This window comes from Branchiostoma belcheri, unplaced genomic scaffold (assembly GCF_001625305.1).
Source record: "Branchiostoma belcheri isolate BF01 breed outbred unplaced genomic scaffold, Haploidv18h27 scaffold53, whole genome shotgun sequence".
NCBI classification, from domain to species: domain Eukaryota; kingdom Metazoa; phylum Chordata; class Leptocardii; order Amphioxiformes; family Branchiostomatidae; genus Branchiostoma; species Branchiostoma belcheri.
The window spans coordinates 892,745-915,676 of record NW_017804165.1 but is presented as its reverse complement, the minus strand read 5'-3'; positions in this window follow the sequence as shown (position 1 = coordinate 915,676).

Genomic DNA, 22,932 nt, shown 5'->3' with positions numbered 1-22,932 from the left:
TTGTGGATATAAATAATTATCTGTCACATTTCCACTTTAAGTCCATGAACTATATATGACATGTATGTATTGCTGGAAAAGCCATCGGCTTTTTCCGGTATTTGTGGTTAATTTATGTCACAATTGTATATGTTTATGGTTTGCATGCCACTGATAAAAATGACGAAAGAGTCACCGATTATACTGTCTCATATTTTCATCTTCGAAGTCAATATATTATTCAGGAATAGAAGGTTTGACAAATACTCTGCAGATGTCCATTAAGGAAACACAATAAGATGTTTTCTCCTCGACGTCTGAATAAAGAACTATTGTAAAGAAAAAAAACACGATGGAGTCATTCCTGTACAAAAAGTTCTTCTGAATGCACACATATATTGTCGGCCTCCTTGAAAAGAGTCAGCAGATTTCTAAATAGCCAGTAGTACGTCATACGATGACATATGGTCCTCACACCGAATCAGCCCTTCACGTCCAGTAAAACGTCCTAAATCTTGAACTTCATTACCGGCGAGCTATAAACCTGCCGTGGTCATTTCTGGAGACGGTCGGTCTCCGTCACGAGCGGTGATTTAGCTGAAGGATCGCCCGACTCCGAGCGGATCGATGGCTGAAGAGCAGTCCGCGGCATCAACCTTGTTTAATGGTACGCCCTTGTGGGTGACAAACGGCAAAAACACTTGAACAGATCCGCCCACGAGCAGCCCAGGCAAACTTGTGGGATCAACACTTGTCTTGTGCCTTAGTACTTATCAACAGGGCGTGGCAGCTAGCTCTACGTACTGTCCATCAAAAAGTTCTGTCTTACAACAAAAAATCCCATCTTGGGGCTTTTATCTAGGATTAGCGTTAATGATATGAAACTGGCGGGATTTGGCACTTAATTTCTTAAGACTGTTTTTATGTTAGGTGCACGTTTTTCGATGCGTATATTGAAATTGGTACGTAAAAAGTACGTGGCGATGATGGATGCCTTCTTTAAAGTATAATATTCTAAGGGAACATTAAGTCTCATCCACGAAATTGGAGTGCTCAACCATTAATAGACGTGTCGTGTTTTATTATCATTTATTGCCGCTGCCGCTGGGTTTGATTGCGGGAGGGTGGGGCGATGTAGCGAGCAAAACGGCACTGCAAATTATCCCGATCCCAACAGCCACACAGAATAACGATCTATTCATCAGGGCATTTGCTTTATAGTTTTAAAACCGTTCCCATAACAGAGGGATCTTTGAACGCGCTGATCCACAGACAGAGGCGGACTGTTCAAACTTAGGCCGCACGCGTCGCGTCGGGCTCGAGTCGTCACGTGATCATTTGCCATTACCCAGCATGCACCTCGATGCACCTCCATTTATAAATCAACGATGAGGAAGTTTGGGTCTCAATCATAATTGTTCATTGATACACCTGATGGAGCGACCTGATATCCGACGTGATCCTTCAAAACATCAGAACGCCGCAAATTGACTGATCGTCGGAGGGTCAGGGCTGCGCCCTCAGGTTGTTAACGACTTTGTCAAGTCAGCTGAAGGAGCTAAACAAGGCATCGCCAGGGGAGTTGGGATGGAGTCTCGCGCTGTTCGGGGACGTGGCGGTCCCTTTCCTGTTGAGTTTTATGGTTAATGGTGTTGAACTTGAGGTAACCAGTCTAAAGATGGAGTACCAATGGGAGCCCGGCATGGGAATCACCATGGTTACCAGTAAGATAATAGTCTGACAGCTTCCCCTGCTGTCATCTTTCTAAAGGCAGGGAGATGGTTTAGAGGAGGTACGAGGTAGTTCAGTCACAGTATCATAGAAATCCGCTAGGGACCTATTATAGACCCTGTCTTTAAAACCTACCCGGACAAACAAAGTATAAAGGCTCACCTACTTCTCCAGCTATGTTACTCACAAACACACACAAACACACTAAACCGAAAACATAACCTTCTTTGCGAAGGTACTAAACCTTCCGGCTCTGCTCATGTTACCGGACAAAATTGGAGGCAACAATGTTTCGGCATAAGTTTACGAGTATGCCGAGACAATGGCGATCGTGGGAGATTAATAGACCCGGGGGTCCAAACACGTGACGCCGGACCAGGGACGCGTTGTCAGCCCGCAGTCGACCGATGATCATCTCTCTCCACATGACAACATATGATACCTTCAAGCGAAAACCGGTAGCTATTAATCTTAGATGAAAGAGCGTTTGATATTGAAGACCGCCTTCACCGGAGCGATTCAGAGGAGGTGTGTGAAAGCTTTGGGTCCCACATCACCATATTCATGTGGGTGATCGGGATAGTACGAGACACCTGCCGCAAACTGGCGCTGCCGCAGTCAGGTTCACAGCGTCAGCCCGGGATATGAATATCTTCTGAAGGCCTCGGGCACCGATTCAATTACAGATATTCTGATTAGAAAACTATTACTATGAATTAAGATGAATTGCGCATCTTCAAGCGACAGTGCCTGTTAGACGTACCATTCAAACAACAATTAAGGGCACTGGTGGTGTGTTACTAAATACACGCCATCCGAAAAACCCGGCCAAACGATGGCGATGATATGGCACTTGTAACTTTCGCTCTTGGAGGAAATGTTTTCAGTTCAGGACAAAACAGCATGTATTGAGAATCTTCTTCCATTGTCACATTCAAAATGCCACTGTCATAGGGGAGATTGATGTGTTTAAGTGTCTTCATCACGCTATCATTTGTTGGCCGATATTTTGGTCTATTTACAACAATGGTCTGACGTAGTCGACCACATAAAACACACTGTACCTTTGTCCTGTCAATAAAGTTTCTTTTTAGTTCTATGCCGCAAACCGGAGTATTTTCCAGCCCATTTGGCTGATAACATCATCGATCTTATAATTTCGATCCTGTCTCTTAGATTGCAGTGAAAATGAGCCCCGGTAAATTGCCAGGGCTCACAGAGGAATAGCATTGCCCTTTTGATGTATATCATGAATATTCATAGCTTGGCTTCTTTCCAGTGCGACAGGATAGGGTGTGTATCGGCGTTTCCACGCTGAAAAATTGCCCTGTATTCTCTGGTGGAGATCATTTGCCAAAAATATACATTTCCCATATATTTTCCCGTAGTTTCCTTAAGCGCAGAGGCATCCGTAAACTCTGATACGCCTGTAAAATATATATAAATGACAGCAATTTACACCGCCACATCAAAACAAGATGGCCGGGAAATACGCTGTAGCTTTAGACAGCATCTACATAGTGTTATGTTATAAAAAATATGATAAATGCACAAAAATAATGTTCAACGCTCAGTTTTGTTGATTGAGTCACGCAGAAAGTTGCTCAGCTACCAGGACGACAGAATTATTGTTTCATCACATTCCGTCTCCAGGGCAGACCGGTGTGCATCAAGAGAATAATGCCGCAAATTACTTTTGAATTAACAGGCAATGGAGTCAAGTAAAGGACGCGCTGGTTATTCCTTCTGGAGTGTAAACATCCAAAAACATTTCGTCTGATCAGCAAACGAACGCGCAGCCGAGCTTTTCTCTCTTGCAGGGCGACAAATGGCAAAATCTCGCCATTTCATTAAAGTTAATGATGAAATATACAAGGAATTATGGGTGTTTACGACTCACGGGGTCGCCATCAATAAGCCTGGTCACGTGATCTCGAACTTGAGGCGTTTCTCGCTTGAATAGAGCTCCATCAATCAAGTTACAATAGTTCATGATTTATGAGTTATTATCCAGATAATGCCTAGTTGCCACCCGTGGCCTTGCTTCATTAATCGGGCTGATATCGGATTGGTTTGATCGAGGGCCCTCCGAACGGGAGGAATTGTCCGTAGTGTGTTCGCGCGAATTTTTCAAAGCCGTTATAAGATTTTTTGACGAAGAGTGTCGTAAAAAGTCGGTTACGTTTTGCTGCTTCAGCGATGCTTCATCGAGGCGCCGTTTCAGGTGGCTGCGTTCCAAATCCTTCATAGAGAAGGAAGACACCATTACAGATAGATCATACGAGATTTATACGCCGGGGAGTGAGCGCCGTGTACATTTGAATACGCGCCGTCGTCGGTGAGCAGTAATTCTCCAACCCACAGCCGTCTGCCGTGTGCACAGGTATGAAATTGGCATCGCGGCGCCCTGATGAAAGAGCGAGCCGACCGAACACTCGTCAGCACTTTGGAATCAATCCTGCTCATTACGCCTCTCTGATCGATGACAAGTTCGTCAAAAGAATATCAATAAACCGGAGGTGCGCTGAATAAAACACCTGTTTATGGAACATATGCGTCGGCAGAGATAAAGAACAGACTAAGAACGTCGCCAATTGTTAATGCTCGCCGATGTTATCGTTCACAAGAATCCTGTTACCCGCCCCAAACTCCGACAAACACGCGGTTAGTGGTGATCAGACGCTCCACACGAAAACAGTAACGTCGCAAAATCATTGTCTGTTTTCCACTGAGACCCCCCCCAAAATCAATTTTTGACTTGACAGGGGGAGGGTATTGTGGGTGTTATCCGGATTTATTGTACCAAGCGAAGAAGAAGGAACATTAGAAAATAGACAGTGGTTTAGAATGTGTGTGCTCTACTGTTCTCCTCTGTACTGTATGTATATAGAGGCGATTGATCGACCCACGAGGTGTTTGGTATGCGCTGCACTGGCCTGCTGATAGGCGTATTACAGCATTCGATCCCTCTTTTAATAATGTACCAAAAGAACAGACCGGGGAAAGATTACAGATCTGCGCCCATCAAAGAGGAGGGGCTGCGGAGAATCCCACATCTTCCCTCACGTGGGCTGAAAGCTGTGGAGAACAGGCGGCAGCCCGTACGGAAAGGTCAAGTCATGAAAACCCGCGCTGTCATCTGCCGAGTCTGAGGCAGCAGCACGGCTCGTCAGCGGCCATCTGATGCTAGGCAAAATCTTCGGCTTACCGCGAGAACACGTACAGTTTCGTCACGGCGCGAATGAACGATGAGTCCAGATTAGAAAAGGCGGCATTTCAAGGAGGCTGACGTGTTCGTGTCATATTTTGTGTCATTGACAATGTCGCGTTCATGACGATGCGCACCGTGATAAATTCAAAGTAATTTCTGCAGCCCCTTTATCTCCTGTCTCGGGATCAAAATGTCGCCGGAATAAGCCCGAAATCCCTGACGCTATCCTAAGATCTTACGCTCCAAGGATCTCAAGCCGAGCCCGTAGTCTTCTACTGCAATGTCATTCCAGCAATGCTTGCAGTAACTGTCATTTGTGAGATAGTGCGAATAACTTTAGATCTCGCGAGAGAGTTCGAGAATTGGTACTTGGCCAATATGGAGTCTTTCTTCATCAGAAGTATGTTAAGTGTAAATTAAATTGTCCTGACTTTCTCTCTGCCTGTCTTCCTTTTTTCGTACGCGTTCTTTTCTAATCCATGCGATTACGGTTTGATTCGGTTTTTATGGTTATAATTAGAACGTCACGCCTTCTCTGCGCCCGCAACACCTGACGCACAGTGGCATTACGAGCTTCCACTGGCACAAATTGAAGTCAGTGTGCGACATTAACGCAGGAATGTTACGATTTAGCGACCTAAAGTGCATTTACGGCGTAACGACTTCCCGGAAAATGTCAAACATACTTTACTTGGAATCACACTTCTTGTGTATAGCAATTGGGTAAGAGGTGAATTTGAATTCCAAGTCTTGACATCGGTACGGGGGCGGTAGATAGTTGTGGACATTTATTTTGATGGTATTTTCTTTGGAGACGTTGAGGTATATTTTGGTATTCTCAACTCACATTGAGATCGGGATGACGCACGCCGCCACATAGCTGGGAGATGGCTCTTGTGTGGGGAGAATTAAGTTAGTACAAAAATTGTAGGGGTGACTATAGCAAAAAGGAATCTATCATTTAGTTACTAGGTCGATGACCTTTTCTAACTTTTGGGGGAGAGGTTGTCGGCACAATCAATAGTTCTTGCTTATAAACCTGCCTTTCTGCACAAGTTATCTAGTGTCACCGACGAGAGGTAGTAGATGCTACCTGAAACGTCTGACCGTTTCTAAAATCATATTCAGTTCCTTGAGTAACTATTTCTTGAATTTGGCGTATCTTATTATCTGGATGTCTAACCTTCACCGACGCTGTCGGTACACCCTAAAGCACCATAGCAGCCCAGTTTACGCGCTGAGACTCAAGCAAACCTGCTCTACGATAAATGAATGAAGACCTTTATTTTATTGTACATTTTTGCCCCACTGGGCTAAGCACAGGTGACATGATTACAATCTTCATCATCATCATCATGCCTCCGGATTATAGATCCGGTGAGGTACACTTGATAAAGTTACTCCAGTATGTCCTATCCCTCATAGCAGACACTAATGCAGTCCCTGCGTGACCAGTGTCTCTCTCTAACATGGACAAATATGATTACAATCATATACATATACAAATACATATACATACAACTGTTACACGTATATATAAACGTCTTATGTCTTCTAGTCTTTTCAACTTCCTCTCTCTTCTTAGTAATTGCAGAAATGTATGAGGCTGTATGAGTAGTTAGATTTGGTTTATGAAAGGCTAACAGGAATATAATTTTTTTTTACTTGTCAAGGATCTAAAGTGAGGAAATTTACTCAAAACATGACCAAAAAGTATGCATCTATCACTGTTATATGAAGGACAATCTACGGTAATATGTACTTCGTCCTCTACTCTACCCAGACTACAAAATTGGCAGAATGACTACAAGAACGCGTTAGGATCAAAATCAATTCTTCATTTTCAAAAGGGCATCATTTCCGCTAGAGGCCAAGAGATGAGGTCGCGAGCACCCCAATCCTTCTGCCGCGGGACCTGTCAGAAATAAAATATCCCCCTCTATTTGGTAGAACCACTTCTGTCCTTTGAAGGTTGATAGCGGAAATACTAAATGTCACAGGGAGTAAGTGTGGAGCCGGCGGAAGAAAGGTTTCCAGAGTGCGCGGGTCCCCGGGTCGTTTATTTTTCGATCAAAGAATTCGCCTAACATGCTTTAAGCATAATAGGGAGGTGAATAGGGATAGATAAGGTGGAGACCGTCCGATTGGACCAGAACAAAAGGGAAAGCGGCGCCAGTTCCATCACCGCCTGTTGTATTGATTGTCGATATCGTCTGTGAAGGCCGCTTCTTCATTCGGACCGCCCCATTATTACAGAAGGGGGTGTAAATAACTTGCACTGGCCGTGAGCTGGGGAGGGAGGTAGTTAAAATCCCCATAGGGTCAATTCATCATAGATTCTGTCGGATTTATCATCACTATCATATGATCTTCGACACCTTTCAAGATGTAGTTTATCTTGCTTCTTCGCGGAAGTTTGGACCGATCCGTTTCCCGTTTTATTCTGTCTATTCAGACGCAGAAGACAGTGAAGAATTGTGAGGAGAGAACGTCATTTGTCCAGAAAACCGATCCTGACACCAGAAAGTTTTGATTGGGCGACGAAGTACTTCATTCATCATCGAAAATGTACCGTGACAAAAGTTGCCAACAACAATCTTAAGGGCCGGGAGAGAGACTTTTACGAGTGGTATCAATGGCCCAAAGACTCCAATACGGTGTCAACAGCCGGATACCTATGCAGTCTACTTACATGTAATATCGAACTCTGTTGTACAAAACCGTCTGAAATGCGTGGGTAGATGCTAGACGTGGCTGTTTCTTCACGCTAGGTACTGAAGGTAAAGGTCGTCCATAGAATTTTAGAGATAGCGGGCGTTTGTTTACAACTGATATTATCCGTGTATGAACGTTCCACCGGTCTCCCAGATGTCTACACCATTTCATGCAGACGACATCGTTTGGCCGGCAGCTCAGAACGACGCGCCAAAAGTTGGCAATAGGTGCGGATGGTTATTGAACTCGCTTTACTAATCACCCCTTATGTATGCACCACACCACCCCGGCAGAGGACCGCGTCTTGAGAGCCATTCGAATCAGGTAGAATCATGCATAACTGTCGAATTAACTGGGGGAAGGAGCAATCGTCTCCAACTACCGCCATACGTTATGTCAAGTTTACCACTTGCAGAATTAGTCCTGGTGCAGCTCGGACAATAACAGCCGTTAGGACCTGACGTTTATTTAGTACCACTCCAATCGTTCGGTTTCAAACCACATCAGTTGTTTATAGTGAACAGAACGTCTCTTACGTCTCTATGGTAGTTTTTAAAGTGGTATTTGTGGTGTCGTTTTTCTTTGTATCCTGTCATGGCGTAGGTAGTACGAGCTCACGGTTTACTTTTTATCTGTTGCTGGCCAGAAGCATTCAGAGACAATCTTAGTCTCATACACATACACCAATCGAGATGATTCCTGGATTAATAGGATTAAAGGCAACTTGACTGACAGGGTCATATCTCGCTGAACCCAACTCCGTCATCAAAGTTTTGGCGGGAGAATGGGAGGATTTACCGCCGCTCTCTGTGATATCGGGACGATTAATTTGGCAGCAGGTGCCCTCCGGATGGCGGGGAGGTCTCTCCGTGAGCCAACAAGACGCCATTGTTGTCATCAGATGTCGATCAGGCGCGGCTGTTTCCTCATTACGGAATCTAAAGGATGAACTTTTCGGTTGCTCGCAGGAATGCCCTTGTCGTTGCACGTCCGTGTAATGAATCGACGGTGACATTTCTGTCCGTTCGGGGCGGCGGAGAAAGGTTGGAACTGGGCTGATGAAATATGACGGGAGATTGGCCGATGCCATTTTGATCGTCCACGTTTATGTTCTCATTTCCGTTCTGGTATTGTGCCATACTTTATAACGTCTTGGGGGACTGCAGGCTTTAATATCGTCTGTCGGGTGGACACCGCGCCTCGACAGGCTGGCGATATCGACCGTGTAAGATTTAAGATTTCCACAAGTCAACTGTGTCTAGTTTCGTTCGAAATGCCCAAATCCTCGACTCTTTTCATCTAGTATTGATCACGGATGAACGGATTAATTTTTCCCTCATACCGGCTCTTTTTTCCAATCCACAAACCCAGTCAATCAATGCCAATCAGTCAGAGGCTGAGGCGATGGGGTGAGAGTTAACAACACCTTATACCTCGAGATGTTAGTAGGGCAGTTCTCATGTTGGTCATCCCTCCGTTAGAGAATGTTCATCGAACGCCATAGTAGTTCTACTGCAGTTTTTTTTTCCCCGTGTCAATTCCGATATGCGTGCTGTGGCCCCGGGGATGTAGCTCTTTAACGAGCAGCATTTTTATGGACGGCACAGGTAGAATATCAGACTAACGGAGAAGGGCGGTGAGAGGGTTGATAGCCAAGGATGATAACTCGGTCTCACTATCGATTTTTTCATCGTTCACATAAACAACGTTCACCTTACTACTTTACCCCCGACACTTCAGCATATCAGATCCAGTTTCTGGCCAGAACATCTTGAGAGTGAATAGTTTGCAGTGTGCACGATATCTTCTACCTCGACTCATTTATTCTCGTTTACGTTCTATGCTCTGCTGTTGTAATTATACATCGCCTGTAATGGCCCATCCGGTCGTTACGCCGTGTACTTACAGTTTTATAGCTAACGTTATCTTCTGCGTACCGTTAAAAATCAATTATAGCTAATATGTTTAGGCAAGGCTTACCCCAGGAGTGCAGAGGCGGAACACGGGCATGGTACAGTGGATCGGGTGTAAGAGGAGATTAACCGCTGTGCGTGGCAAACTAAGATTATATTCTTAATACTCTTACACTAACTTCGGTTTTCTGACAAATGGCAAGACCAAACAATTGTTAGAGTCCGCCTTAGAGTTTCCATTTCATTGAGATGTTTGGTGAACCGACCTATCGCTCATCATACTTCCTGGTGAAGTATCATCCAGCATTTCATTTCTCACTTCCTCAAATGTTCGCCCTTTCTACATTTTCCTGATAGGCCCTGTATAAATATACTTTAGATGATAGTCAAGTCAAGTCAAGTCAAAGTTTATTGCACAACGATTGTCACGGGTACAATGTATGGCAAATAATAAGATTACTAGTTGGTATGTGTCTAACATAATGCTATATATATGGTCAACGGACATTGTATCTGACAGAGTATTATAAATAGCTACTGGCTAGAGAATATTTCGACTCTACATGTACATTCTACATTACGCTAGACTATACACATGAAGGGTACAGTGAGCAGTTGTACCTAATTATACTAAACATGTTCTATGGCTACTAAACAGTGTATACTAAGTTACTTGCCAGGAATGTTATATATTACAATTGAAGTGATGGTGGGTATGGGACCTATACCGCCGATACATTCCCACATACATTGTGATACGCTATCGAAAACGTGATCTCGGTCCCTATGTGAAACAAACGCAATCGGCTCATAAACAAATATTGAGATTTTATACAGTCGCCCAATAAATGATAACACTATTAACGATCAGGGGTAACCAGGGAATTACAAACCACATCGATATATAAACTGAACGTGCTTCTCTACACGTTCATACGTAAACTATTACCGTCTTCTAGGGTCCGGCCATCATTATGATTTCATATGGTTACTTTAAATGAGTAATTATCATCCATCTTCATTCCGTAACCTGTATTTATCATGTTGTCTGCTATTGTTGCTGTGCATTACCCGCAGACAGATCGCAGTTTGCACAGTGCTGAACCAATAGGGCAGAGCTGTAAATGCTCTGCCTATCATCCTTGGCGGACGGAGCGATAAAGTTTATTGTTCCTATTAACGTATCGGAACGGGAAAAGTATTACCAATTTAGGTATCAGTTTCAAGGTACATCTACATTCCTTCCCCGAAGCCAATAAATGGATTATGGAAAGATGGCGCTCGGCCGGGGGCGCAGGGCCGGGAGGAGATGGGATAAGGGAAGAAATCAATAAGCACAGCGCGCGGAGGAGGGGTTAGAGAGGAAGGAAGACTGCAGGAATGCATCATAATACTCCGTGTGTGGGTTTATATACACCTACAGCAGGAGCATGGCTGGAGGCGAAAAGATGGGCTCAATTATGAAGGTCTAGAGGAAGCCTTACCAATCCATATGATACCATATCACGCGTAGAGTCGAAAAACCATTATCATAACCAAACACCGGTCTTCTGAAATAGGAGGAGGGCTTCGTCAATTCTGTGACATGGTTCTGGAACGATTTCTGATGAAACAATTTGTTAAGATTTGCTCGTAACCACTTGAAAACATTACTTATCGACAGCAAAAATGTAGCAGATAAACCACGTTAACAAAGGGTTATCGATGATCGCTGAGTTCATTCTTTCCTAGAACTATTGCAGAGTGGAACTCTCTGTCACCAACAGTAGAGGCATTATCATTAGATAGCTTTGAACAAGGTTTAGAGTTAGATGTTCAAGGTTTAGGTGTAACAAGTCGTTCGGTGTAATGTAACCAGCTGCCGCCGCGCCGCGTGCCTGCGAAGCTGTTGTGTCACGCCCGAAGGGCGGTTATACCGGCTATACCTACACAGATACAGATCTTCAAACCATAATCCTTGCCATACCGATAATCCCTGTTGGCCACCTGTATATAGCACTGTATCTGAATTTCATATCTTTTTTTTAATACCAACATACATGTACATATGGACTACAGTGCTTTCCCACCTTCAGGTGGGTATTGGACTTTTATTTTCCAAAGAAAAATATGTATGGAATGCAAAATAGAAAGAAACTGCCAATTGAAGTATGGAAACGATTGTAATGATGGATTCGTAGTAAATGAATAAAGGTGGATTCCTTATTAATTTCATAAGCGTCCCTTTTACTACTGACATGACCGCATAATAACACTAAATGTCCTTTTAAGTTCAGACAATTTATGTAGCTTATCTAGCAATAGAAAGGACATGATCGTGATCTTCCGTTTCTTCCCAGGGGACGAGACAACAGACCGGGCTGAGTGTCCTGCGCCGGGCTCCCCCGTGTGTTGTGTACAGCTGGCGTTTTACACACACCTCCCGGGCCCAGACGCGCAGGTGCCGGTTGGCGCTGTCAGATGACGGAGCAACCATGATAAATCATGTTCTGCGGAGACAAAGGGTAATTCTACAGGACGGACGTCTGTAGGAAAGGAGATGCGATCACAGCGGTGGTCTGTGTGTTTCAGACACCGTGGGGCCGAGAGGATACTGGATAGGACATCGCCTCACCAGGCGTACTTAGCAGGAAGAACAAGTTACGAGAAAAGCTGGCCCCAGCCCCGAGTCCATCCATTTAACAATGACAGTTTTGCTGTATATAGACAGTAACAGTAACACATAGGACTGGTGGCACATCTGAGAGACCAGTACACACGGTGGTTTTGTCCAGGGTGCTTTATTGCTATCATTGGACTGGCGCAGTCGCAAATAAGCTACTCTCAGATCGGGTGTCACTGTCCGGATGTTGCCCCTCCACGGAGAAAAAGTATCTCAACGATTTCTTAAAGTTACTACTCGATGGCAACGCCAAGTGCGTCAAACCATTCATTGGAGTAAGATGAACCGCAAGCGAACTCCAACTAGCAATTCACAACAAAGACCTAAATCAGATCTGGGGTAGCTATCATAGCTATCAAACACGGTCGTCCTTTTATGCATCCGACAGGCATCATTCAATGTAAACCATCATCAGGGGATGCGAGCTTTACGAATGCTGCTCTGTTTTCACAAAATGAATATGCTGCCTCAAATGCCCACAAACAACACCAGAATTACGTGTCCAATGGTTTGACATAGACAGATGTCCTTAACGCCAGGCCCTCCATGTACCTGTACCCTGGTGGTTGACAGTGATACCTGCACACGTCACGGTGAAGCGGTATAGAGGATTATTAGCTTGCTGGGAGAGAGGGGCAAACCGGGCACGTATAGAGAAGATAAAGTATACACGGAGACTCCCGTGACGTAATTAGGTACGTTTAAGTACCAGAGATTGATGAGCAGCAACTTCCGCCATCTGGTGACTACCTTCAACAATACACCAGAATAGCGTTCATTCAGAAAAGTTTCGTACAGCGAAGAGGGCTTTATTGAGTATATATAAAAAGAATAACCTGTAAATGGGCTACGGGATATTTGATTTTACGACATAAAGGTCGTATTCGTGCCGTTTAAAGGTGCCAAACGTGTTCATTGCTTCCCCGTTATATCTGCGCTACTCTTGTGTCTGCCAATATTACCCCCTTTTATGTATGTTGTTGCCTCTTTCATGCCATAATCTTTCATTGCTTGCAATGTAAAGTCCAAAATTGAACTCAGAACGAGGGTAGAGTAATCGAAATCACACAATATTCATATAAATGCTTTAATAGATGTATTTTTTCACAGAAAGATCAATCGTGTATACTGTTGATTAACGACTGTTGTTCAGAGAACTGGGTCGCCCTTTTAGGGACGGAGGGAATCTCCCCGGCGTGCGCCGCCGGGGCTACCCCGCACACCGGGCCCGTAATAAGCACATTGGTATTCAGCACCTTTTATTCTGCTTTATCATCTTGAACTTTGGCAAAATCACTTTTACGATGCCGACATAAAGGGGTTATTTCTCCAAAGGTTTACGGGGATGAAGGTACGCAATGCCGGGATAGACCCTAAAGAAATGCGGGGTGGGATCTGTTTATTTGTATTGTTCTTTGGTTTTATAGTGGGTCCAGGCTTGGAAATTGGGTACAATTTTGTGACGCTTAACTTGCAAGTTATAGCAATAAAATGTCGTAAGACGGGAAGTTTTCGGTCGGGTTGCAGTATGGTTCACGTAGAGCAGAACAAAAGCAGCAAATAAGAACGGCGACATAGTAGTTAACCAGCACTGAAGATACCTTTAATGAAGAAGCTACAAAATAAATCATCGTTCTTCTGGATGATATGCTTGGGTAATGGTTCCTAATCGTGCAAGGTTTGAAATGATGACTGATGGTCTGTCTGGTATTTTTTTGCGAGGAGACCGAGAACATAAGAATGGAAAAGTAAGCACGGATTGCATTGTGTATACATGCATAGCATATTTCACCATCATTCCCTCAAACTTATTGACGTAAAATACGTTACAAATACCCCCCTTAACCTGACCAACATAATAGTAAAACGTGCCATGTAAACGCATAGGAACAAGAACTGTGGATTTTTGTTCTATGAAAAAAATTCCGAGTGAAGCCATTTTTACTTGCCCCCTTGACATTACACTCCCAAGTCGTATTTTTGGCTTCTTTCATAGTATTATTATGAAATCAACCGTCTCTCGGCTTGGTCAATTGGACTCTAGCATGCCTGTTTGCACAATTAACGTTTATACTAGAGTTTGCAATGGCCCCAAGAGATGCATGACGTATTTATCCAACACCAGCAACACATCGAAGATCAACCACGTACCTCAGTGAAACTTCAAGTTTTACTGCGTCCGTTGGCAAACCAAACAGCTATATGAGTAGTAATTAATGTGTTTTAATTGATGGTCTTATGAACACAATCATACATATTTCATGTGAGTAAATTCTACCCTTTGAAAACAATTAATCATCATCCATACAAAAGACTTCCATATTTGCATAATCTGTGCATAGTGATGTTCCCTTTTTACTGACTTACACATAGCATTATGGCATTGAATTAGGCCCTTATTTGCATAGTTGACTGCTGGTAGTGCTCCGCCTGCATTACATGTTACATGTACTGAAGTCAAAACAATGGAATCATAGAATTTCCTAATTGATTATGTAAATTAGGTAACTTAATTTGCATATTGTTGTTTACATGTCCATATAAGCTACCTGCATGCCCCCAAGTCATTTAAAGACTACATTTTCGATAATGGTTTGTTTTATTTTTGCACGATCGTTTCGCCAGCTCTATAACTGATATTTGCATACGGACGTCCCCAGCGGGGACCTATCAGGTTACAGTAATCACCTGTGCGAGGACACACTTTAAGGGACAAGGATTTACACGACAAATACGTCATAAATCTAACCAAGCCGATTACCTTCAGTGGAGAGATACGTTAAGTGAATGGGTTTATTCTTTAGTCATTCTATGATTCTGCTCTGGAACGGCTATGGTGTAGTGTTCTTGTATTTTTTTATTCAAAGAAACAATAATACAAACGAAAGGACGAAGACAAAGTGGCGACCAACTCAAGTTGTGCACGACTTATATCCTAGCCGCCACTTGTACATTGAAAATGAAATGTTTGACAAGTCACTATTTAAAATACAATACACATAAAGTGCGATGAACGTGAGCCCCCCCCCCTCCCCCATGGAAGAAAGTAGAAAGAAAACTCTGTCTCTGAGTGTTCTTGTTGAGTGGCTTCACTCCGCAAGAGGTTGTTAGTGTACAACTGGTACAGAAAATTGTCAGAATGAGACGAGGGAAAATGTCCGCGGGCTAGCTGCGTGACGGGAGGGCGCGCACTGATACAGAGCACTGGTCGCCTATGCATCACTGCCTCCGTATCAGCGCTTCCCGGCAGCTCCATACGCCGGCACTGCTGCCAGCAGATAGCTACAACATGTGATTTGAGTAACGCTGCGTGCGTCGACAGCGGGTTTTAAGATTGTTGGCGTTCATATGTCTCGTAAGATATCTGCACCGAGCGAATACCTCAAGGATCCGCTCATTTTAACCCCGTGTCTTTGGCTGTGATCGGCGATGTAAGTGCACGCACGTCAGGGGACAGCAGATTTAGCGGTAGCTTATTATAGCCCCAGGCGCCCCTTCTACCGCAGGTGACGTATCTTCACGTGACATCTGGGTAAGTGTGGGAGATGGCAACCCTTCTTAGGCAAGGCGATTCATAGCTGAGACTGTTGACTGCGTTGATACCTCATAACTATTTTACGTTATGAATGTCCTTGAACGAAATTGCCGTTGGATGGAGAGCTACATCAATGAAACACGAGCACCTGTTCGTCCATCTCCTGCATGCTAGTGCCATGCGCGCGTATATGCTTCTGTTGATCCAATGCTGCCCCTCCCCACGGGCCTAAATGGGCTGGTCCCAACCCCGGAGGCATGAAATATCATCTATTGATGGTATTGATTATCTAAAGCAATAAAAACACTTTTTTTTGTATAGTAACACGTTTCCATGTTGTCCTCTTTATTTTCATATAACAGTTGTATTATCAAGTACAGCTCCAGTACAATATTCGGTGTGCAATCAGCTACAATATGTTTTCGTACTGCTATATAGAAAAGTGTTCATTACTATGCTTCACTCAAATACATCAGTGTGTCACCATCACCGTTATTTACACAAGATGCTCCATAAAGTAAACGTTCTCTGAGTTTTATGCCGATGTCCTTGAATTTGCCGTGCCCTGCAGGTGCCACTTCTATTTTACGCAGTGCCATTTTACTGATTCTCATAAATTCTGAAACCTTCTGATAAAAATGTTTCAAACCTTGCCTTCCTACTTTCTTATACATTTCCAGATTGTGTTTTATTTCATTCAAACATATACGTACTAACTTCTAACATATACGTATAGTTTACTAGAAAAATATGTTTCTACAAATACCATAGATTGTATCATTTCTCCATCTGCACCAGGTACTCAGGCTGTGCATTGGTCAGTTTTGCCTTCTACATTTTTACATTGTGTTTTATAACATACAACTCTAACTTCTAACATATACGTACAGTTTACTGGAAAAATATATTTCTACAGTTGCCATATATAGATTGCACCATTCCTCCATCTGTGCCAGGTACTCCAGGACCGTGCATGGGTCAGTTTTGCCCAGGACCGTTCCCTGGGGAAATTTGTTAGGCCATTCCCAGTGGGAAACGGGATCAGTTTTGTTCGCAGAAGTTATCAAAATGAATGCGCGCCATTTGCAGCGAATTGGAAGAATCGGCAAATTACCATGAAGAAATGAGCCATCTGTATCAAGTTTCGGCAGCTGAGGTCAAGGGAAGACTTTAATTTTCAATATCAGGAACATATCGAGAACGCCTGCCGTTCCTTATAACCAGATGCCCCGACCCTGCACTATATCGGGATGCCATCAATTCTGCTCGTTACACAACACAACCACTCGGCGTTTTGAATTCTAAACTAAACGTAATGCTGAAATTTCACCGGTACAATACAATACAATAACAGAATTTTCGCTATGGTCGCTGCTCAATCGGAAATATATAAGTCACGACATTTTCTGCGATTTCGATCAGGTTTTTCATTATTTGTCAGGTGCCGGTGTTGTCGAAGTGAGCAATTTCCAAATGGCGTTTGAATAGATTGAATCGCGCGCAAGATGGACTGGCTCCACATCCTTCCATGTCCAATGACCTTATTACCACGAATGCGGACAATTTTCTACACCATTTTCTCCCGGGACAGAACGTCTCATTACGGCAAACGGGACATTAAAGTGACCTCTGGGCCACAAGACAGATGGTACTCTCCCAGGGGAGCGCGATGGCGGAGCAGCGTCGTTTAAACTTGCTCAACACACCGCAAATCCCATCTTTCCTTCATTTGACCTCTGACCTCCCACCGCTGAGATCCTGATTGCCGCCATTTTGCCCAGTGCGTCATGGGTGTTGTTAGCATGAAGTAATTACTGAAGAGCGGCATGGAGAGGGGATTAGCTATGTGGATATATGGAGCAAGGAAATGAGCTTTCAAAGTTTGATGATATGGAGAAAGCGGTGGGTGGATACGGCCCATTACTTTCTGCCGTCAAAATTTGTTTTGAAAAGCGTTTTTTTAAACTACCCACGTCTTCTATGGACAGATTCATTGCACTTGCCATTTGTGTTAAATCAAAATATGTGAGCTTCGTGTCATCATTAAATACCTGCTCATCACCTTGCTGTTTTACGACATATTGCATTAAGCTGAGTGTCGTAACAATGGACGTATGTAATATAATTGCTACTCGTTCTGTTTTTTTTGTACCAACAACAAAATGAAGACAACAATCATGCATGGTTTGGTGAATATGAAAGTTGGAGTTTTATGATTTAGCAAATGCAAGAAAAGGCCACATTAAGGCAGTTTAGCATAATAGAAGAGATACTTTGAAATTCTAGAAATTCTAGACAGATATAGATGATAAATTACTTCTACTTGGATTAACTCCTTTCTGAAGCTGTAAACCACCCTGGATTAACAAAGAAGGTTTAAAAACCCATCGCATTAAATGTATCCCCTTGTCGGATCCTGATTGCCTCCTCGACTAGTTACGTTAATCCAATCTGCATATTCATTCCACGATTGGACTGTAAATTGCAGCTGGCAAGAAAATTGATGACAAGCCACATGATTAAATTACGACTTCTATATCTCCTTGGTTGTCTCTTAATACATCTAACATTCGTGACAGGCTTCAAAGGGGGAAATCTGGAGGAGCTCCCAGTTTCAAGCACAACGTTCAATACACCCACTTTGCAGAGGCACCGGCTATATACGGCCATATATAAATGTGCGTGTGTGTGCGCGCGCGTATGTGCGTGTATGAGTGCGTACGCATGTGTTCATGCGTGCAAGCGGGCGTGCGCACACACGTGTCTGTGTGCGTGTGAGCGTGCGTGCGTGCATGTGTGTATTAGTGTGTGTACGTGAATGATAGTTTCCAAACATCAGGTTGATCAGACAAGTGCGTATTCCAACTTTTAGTATATGCCGCATCACAAATATCTGCCTGTTGGTTCAGAAACAAGTAATTAGTAAAGTTCGTAGTTCTACCGCTAGGGACAAGCTGAAAGGATTTACGTATACATGCATGCATAAGAAAATGTTACATGGAAGATATAATATATTTCTAAGCCACTCCTCACTGTACTTCAGTTCTAATATCTTCCCTTCTGCTTGCACGGTTTTCACAAACAACAAAATGCGGTCGATGCTCCACCATATCAATTTGACCTTTGCCCTCAGACCTTGCCCAAACAAACACCATCCAAATCGTGACTCTACCCCAGACCCTCATGAGAGACAGGCCGGAGCACAGGGGGCAACTTGATTGTCAGGTTTGGGTGATCCGCGGGCGTCAAAGGTCTGCGCACTCATTTGCGTTCCGTCAACACTTTGTCAACTGCAATGTCGTAAATAAGGCCACACCGACTTAATTTTATGGATGACATCCGCGCGCGCATTGATTTTCGCCTGTTCTCAAAAAAAAAAAAAAAGATCAAGTCCACCGAGGCTCTAGGCCTGGGTAGTCCATGGTAGTTAGCGACAATACGGAGCCGGGCACCCAGGCTACCGAAGCTCCACGACTCAAGAACTATAGTGCTGATTCATAAATTCCGCAAAAGGCCAGCATTTGCCGGCTTGTAGTATACGTCGCTATGTACTGCCGCAAATTCACAATACCAGCTTTGTATTCCTGTGGTTTACATATTATAGTAGCATTTTTATTTTTGGTCGGAATTTTTTTTTCGCCCGCGCGCACTAGTTTGGGGGTCTTCAGAAGATGTCATCCATAAAATTAAGCCGTTATGGCCTAAACTAGCGAAATAAGCGAGGGTGTCATCTTTGGTGGGGTCGTTAGACACTCCTCTCACAGGAACAATAAATGATCATCCTGTGAGGTATCCCATGATACAACGCGCTCCAAAGGTGCAGTGTTTTTTTTATGATCCCTCCCACCCTGCGTCGTCAAGCATTCTGCACACGGAAATGAACATCAGCCAAGGAATTTTGGGAAAATCGATAGTAGGCTAAAAGTAACCGTCAAAATCAGTTACGCTGCCTTGATTGAAGCAATGTTGAGTACTTCATTTCGATCTTTCCTGCCAAGAATCGGGAAGCGCCATGAATTGGTATCAATTTCTGCGAGGAGCCAGCGTTAAACTGTTATCACAAAATTCCACTCTGCAAATTGTCCTCGAGCGGTATAAACAGATGCGATTAAAGATGAAAAAGATAATTTCTTCCTGTTAGATTCGCTGTGTGCACTCGACTCTTGTTTTGAGGAAAGAGCCCACCTCCTTATCATAAAACGACTCAACATCTTTGACGACAAACTTTTCCGTTTTCACCCTATTGACCACGCTGTCCCCGGTATGTTCAATAATGGAGACAATTGGTTATCGGCACAGAACGGGACGATGTAAGATGCAATTTCACATGGTTGATGGGATCGTTGAATATTGCATATTAAACGCCCGGCAATCAGGGAGAAACTCTTATTTGCTTTATCTGATCGTAATCCGAGCACTTATCTTGAAATCATAACGTATTCACCGATGAATGGTGAGACGTGACGGAAATAAGGAGACGGAACGGTGACGCTCACGTTACCGCTTTACAGATATATTATGTGTTCAGTCATTCCTACCAGTAACTTTCGTTTGTGCCAACAGTAGATTTTGAAACAGGTCATCAGGTATATGTACATGTACAATCAACAACTTTCCTTTATAACTTGGTGAAAATCTCCACTATGATACGCTCTGCATCCCATGAGTGGGTCCTTACAGATGATTTACAACGTTTAGCAACGAAGCAGTTTAAAACATGAAAAACGGCGTCTGCATTACATGAGCAATGAATCATCGTAAAACATGTTAACAGTTTATCCAGGTTTAAAACGCCTCACCTGAATGAAGACATACAAAGGACTTTGCAAACGAGTGCAAAGTTGCGGCCAACAGTTTCCTGTAATAGGCAGGAAATATATACACGAAGTCTCTCCGAGCGCATTATTTATAACAGATTGCGCTAATGCATTGGTAATGGTAAAACTTCCTCTCTAAGTTCCCCGGCATATGCCGGCATACATTATGCATTCAGATATATACTGTTTCCCAGGGTCAACTTCTTTCTCCCGAACATCTCTGATCCTAAAGGATGTCTGCAGTATTCATTTCCCCCGATCATGCAAGAAGAGCTGCTCAAGCGTGGGATCGAAAAGGAAGCCCAAAGGCGCTCCCCTGAAATTCCTCAGCTGCAGCTGAGAGGGCAATATGACGCTCACATATCGGCAAATTGCTATTTAATGCGCCTGTTGAAATAATCCCAACAGGAAGGGCGTGGCGGGGAAGCGGGTTTATCGTATTTACCACAACACAGGTGGTGTTAAACAGGGCAGGACGCGGGGCCGGTCTAACGATGGATCAGATTCACGTTCATCCCACTAGAAATCCGTGTAATACACGGTGCGTACACATGCATCCTGATCGCCCAGTACGTGTACAGCAAACGCGCGCCGCACAAGATAACCTTGTAGAACATGATTGGAGTGATATTCACGCAATCCCGTCGTCTTGTGGTGGCAGAAAGCCTATCTATATTCAAAACAGAGCTCTTGCGGTTTTCCCTGATGTTACGGATACAGCCTCCCCCCTCCTCCTCCGAGCGATTAGCCCGCTATTGGTGCTATTCTATCAGTCAAGTCGTTCCTCTTAAACTCCCACCGTGATTACTGCGTTAGTGTCTAATAAACCCGGTTGGTTTGTGTACTGTGGTTCTTTATTGTTTGCCAGATTCAACTAAAATGTCTTGAGGCTCCTGACGATACACTTACAGTTACCGGCTTAACCTAAGAGGACTATACGCTAATGCGCTTGGTCAAAGATTCCTTCTGGAACAAACGCCTACAATCACGATGGTGAGGTTCTCCGAGGATTGCCTTCGCACAACAAGAAGCTCCCTGAAGATGATTAGTGATGCTTGAAGATTCGAATCATGCACGTAATCCGTAGTGCTCGAGGGAAGATCGGATGAAGTCTCCCGGAAAGTTGTCATTCACAGAACAATACTTCTGAACTTTCTCGTCGCCGTTTAACATGATTACTTAGCAGCTCAAATATTGCAAGACGTCGATTGTGGTAAAAACTTAAGGTCTACCTCGTGGTACATAAAATAGATCGCACAGCTGAATAAAGCGATTTTTTTCTGCATCATCATTCTAGCCCCTAATAGGGTAATTCTAGATATTGACCGATGTGATATTTACCCCATTCCGTTATGACAGCTCGATATCAATATACCGGCTTACGCATAAAAAAGTAATGAAAGTATTATACCTTCCATATTTGCCCCAATAATTGAAAAGTACAATTACGACAGTGTTGCAATGCAATAGGCATACCATACAAGAGTATCTCAGGTGTTTGTACTTCGCTACAGTGGAGGTCACAAGAGAGTTAAACTGTTTCCAGGTTTACCAGGACATTGGAATGCACCTGCCATGCAGGCATCTGACATCCGTGCAACATTATACCGCCCTTCCTCTTATTCCTCCCTGGACATTCCCTCCCGCTCAAGGCAAACTTGACTCCATTTGAATTCTCCTCTTGTTTTGCGGTTATTAGACCCAAATTGAGCAGCCGTTGACTTAGTTATCCTTTCCCATTCGGATGGCTAAGCCATTGATTCCATCATTCACCCTACTTCAAGAGGAGGGGGCGCATAGACATTCTTCTATAAGAATTCTGGAAAGGTCAGAAAGGTCGCGCGGAGGTTATCGGCAAAGTTTAGGAGCGTATATCCTGCTCAGATTTGTATGTTCTCAGGCGTGCGCTAAACCCGAGCCTGCAGCAGCGCTGTGGCAGCGGTACGGCCGTACGGGGGAACGTTGCCGGCTGCGGCCGTCCTGTGCAATGCCCATTTAATTTCGCTGTCGTTCTCTGACAGCACGTACCTCCAATATTGTCATTGACAATTACGGTGGACGCGTGCATGTTCGTTCTGCAGAAATCAATACGGAGACCGGCACCATATGGCCGCTCATTTCAACGTCATTTATGGAAAGACCCTCTCGAGACCCAAACACCATATACCCTGCATTCCGGTGGTATGATTAAAGTGGACCAAAAGACGCACTTGTGCGAAGAGACCTGTCTATTTCCGCTACAATCGACTTTTATGTGGCCAAATCACACCCGTTGGCTAGCTCTCCCCGTACGTTTGATACAACAAATCGATCATCAGCGGGCGCACCACCGCCTCTGTAGTAACGTAACCACAGTCCGAGGTAGTATT